General features: G+C 43.5%; 2 protein-coding genes across 3 annotated transcripts in view; one reads left to right on the forward strand and one right to left on the reverse strand.

Moving 5' to 3' along the window:
• Nucleotides 1-3162, reverse strand: part of SUFU (SUFU negative regulator of hedgehog signaling) — a 140940-nt gene that overhangs the window by 127236 nt on the left and 10542 nt on the right. The window lies entirely within an intron of this gene.
• The window catches only part of ACTR1A (ARP1 actin related protein 1 homolog A), a 33683-nt gene continuing 33276 nt past the window's right edge, over nucleotides 2756-3162 (forward strand). The window contains exon 1 of the mRNA XM_023511640.1: nucleotides 2756-2761. The gene's annotated coding sequence lies outside the window, so the exon portion shown is untranslated. The remainder of the gene's footprint in view (nucleotides 2762-3162) is intronic.

Below are 3162 nucleotides of genomic sequence, written 5' to 3' on the forward strand. Positions count from 1 at the left end.
ACATACACATATACATACATAAAAATAAAATAGAATGAAATGGAATGGAAATGGGGCAGCGCCTGTGGCTCAGTGAGTAGGGCACTGGCCCCATATACCTAGGGTGGCGGGTTCAAACCTGGCCCCAGGCAAAACTGCAACAAAGAAATAGCCAGGCTTAGGCACCTGTAGTCCTAGCTACTCGGGAGACTGAGGCAAGAGAATCACCTGAGCCCAAGAGCTGGAGGTTGCTGTGAACTATGATGCCATAGCACCCTACCTAGGGTGACAAAGTGAGACTCTGTCTCTAAAAAAATAGAATGGAAAGACACATATAGCACAGTGGCCAAGAATATAGGCTTTGTGAGTAGCTCTGTGAATAGGATGAGGTTGGAGGCTGGCAGGTTTGAGCCTGGCCTGGGACTGCTAAACAATGACAACTCCAACCAAAAAATAGCTGGGTGTTATGGCAGGCGCCTATAGTCCCAGTTACTTGGTAGGCTGAGGCAAGAGAATCACTTAAGCCCATGAGTTTAAGGTTGCTGTAGTGCCACAGCACTCTACCAAGAGTGACGTAGGGAAACTCTGTCTCAAAAAAAAAAAAAAAAAAAAATGTATGTGATATATATATATAGGTTTTGGGGTCACAGGATTTGTCACCACACCTGGCCCAACAGCAAGTCTTTTTATTTTTGTTTTGAAACAGTCTCACTCAGTTGCCCTGGGTAGAGTGCCGTGATGTCATAGCTCACAGCAACCTTAAATTCTTGGGTTTGAGTAACCCTTTTGCCTCAGCCTCTGGAGTAGCTGGGACTACAGGTACCCACCACAAGTTTTTCTCTTTTTAGTAGAGATGGTGTCTCACTCTTAGGAATGCTGGTCTTGAACTCCTGAGCTCAAATGATCCTCCTGCCTCAACCTCCCAAAGTGCTAGGATTACAGGTGTGAGCCACCAACGCTCTGCCAGCAAGTCTTTTTAAAACAGTTCCCATACTTGCTAATCTTTTGAACAAAGAAAAGGCTGGCCTCAGGCCTAGAACCTTCTGTAACAGGCCACAGAATTAAGCTAGAATGTAATAATGCTGTTTCATTGTGTTTCTTTCCATAATTACTTTTAAATTATGGCAAGTGGCCAGGCATGGTGGCTCACGCCTATAGTCCTAGTGCTGTGGGAGGCCGAGGTGGGTGGATTGCCTGAGCTCAGAGGTTCGAGACCAGCATGAGCCAGAGTGAGCCAGACTGAGACCCTGTCTTTGCCAAAAAAAAAAAAAAGCCAGGCTTTGTGGTGGGCACCTATAGTCCCTGCTACTTGGGAGGCAAAGGGCAAGAGAATCACTAAAGGAAGAATGGAAAAAATAAAATAAAAAAATAAAAACTTCAAACTAAGATGAGTGAAAGCCAGCTGAAATTGAAAGCAAAATGAAAAAAAAAAATTATGGCAAGTGATACTGATTTCCATATATGGTAGCAATGTAAAAATTCTTTTTAAATATTGGGGGTGGGGGAGTTGGGTGCAGTGCTCATGCCAGTAATCCCAGCATCTTGGGAGGCCAAGGCAGGAGGATCACTTGAAGCCAGGAGTTTGAGACTAGCCTGGGCAATATAGCAAGACCCTATCTCTACAGAAAAATTTTGGTGGCCCCCATCTGTAGTTCCAGCTACTCAGGATGCTGAGGTAGGAGGATCATTTGGAGTTTAAGGCTATAGTACGTTATGCACTGATCACTGCACTCTGGCCCAGGTGATAGAATGAGACCCTGTCTCAAATATGAAAGTGGCCCTTGAAGTTTTAGAAACAATGAACTAGAAAAATTTTTAAGTCCCTCTCAGTCCTAAAAGTGAATTTGGTTACCAAGAGTGTTAGGCTGCAGATTGCATCTCTCAGGCCCCTTTCCTCAAGGTTCCTCTCAAACTTTACCTCCTCTGAGAAACTTCTTCCAATCCAGTAGCCTGACTAAAATTTACTCTCTCCACTCTGCTCCCAGATCATACCCATAGATGGTAGCATTTATAATTCAATACTATAATTTATCTTTATGTTTATTTCCCCTCTAGAACATGAACCCCTTGAGAGACAGGAATTATGTCTTGCTATTTTATCCCCAAGACATCTATTATGATGCTTTTTGTCTAGTACAAAATAGGTGCTTGATGAATGTATGCCAGAAAAAATGAACCAATGCTTCTGCCCTTTTCTCACCGAATGAGAAGACAAAAGACAGTAGAAGAAGAATTATTGCCAGAGATTCTTTTACCATAATTCCAACCCAGCGCCTCTTAGCACTTAAGCTGGATGGCAGAATATACATCTTTCTGATCTCAGTTTCAAGTACTAAGTTAAATGAGAATTAATTAACCCATTTTTATTATTTTACTTCATTTTATTTTATATTTTAGAGACAGGGTCAAGCTACAGATAGATTCTTTTTTTTTTTTTTTCTTTCCAAAAGACAGAGCTTCACCCAGACTGGAGTATAGTGGTACAATCATAGCTCAATGAAGCCTCCAACTCCTGCGCTCAAGCCATCCTCCTGTCTCAGCCTCCCAAAGTGCTAGAACTATAGGCATGAGCCCCCATGCTAGCCACTAACTCATTTTAAAAAGGGTTCCTAAGCCGGGCGTGGTAGCCTGTAATCCTAGCATTCTGGAAGGCCGACACTGGTAGATTACTTGAGCCTGAGCAAGAGTGAGACCCCATCTCTACTAAAAATAGAAAAACTAGCTGGGCATTGTGGTGGGCACCTATAGTCCCAGCCACTCAGGAAGCCAAGGCAGAGGATCTGTAAGCCCAAGAGTTTGAGGTTGCTATGAGCTAAGATGACACCACAGCATTCTACCCAGGGTGACAGAGTGAGACTCTGTCTCAAAAAAATAAAAGATAAATAAAAAATAAAGAGAGGGCGGCGCCTGTGGCTCAAAGGAGTAGGGCGCTGGCCCCATATGCCGGAGGTGTGGATTCAAACCCAGCCGTGGCCAAAAACTGCAAAAAGTAAATAAATAAAAATAAAGAGGCTTCATCATGTGAAATGTGTGGAAAAGCAAACTTTTCTTTTTTTTTTTGAGACAGAGTCCCAAGCTGTCACTCTGGGTAGAATGCCATGGCGTCTCAGCTCACAGCAACCTCAAACTCTTGGGCTTAAGCAATTCTCTTGCCTCAGCCTCCCAAGTAGCTGGGACTACAGG

This window comes from Otolemur garnettii, unplaced genomic scaffold, assembly GCF_000181295.1.
Source record: "Otolemur garnettii isolate 467f Iridium unplaced genomic scaffold, OtoGar3 scaffold00021, whole genome shotgun sequence".
In the NCBI taxonomy this organism is placed as follows: Eukaryota; Metazoa; Chordata; class Mammalia; order Primates; family Galagidae; genus Otolemur; species Otolemur garnettii.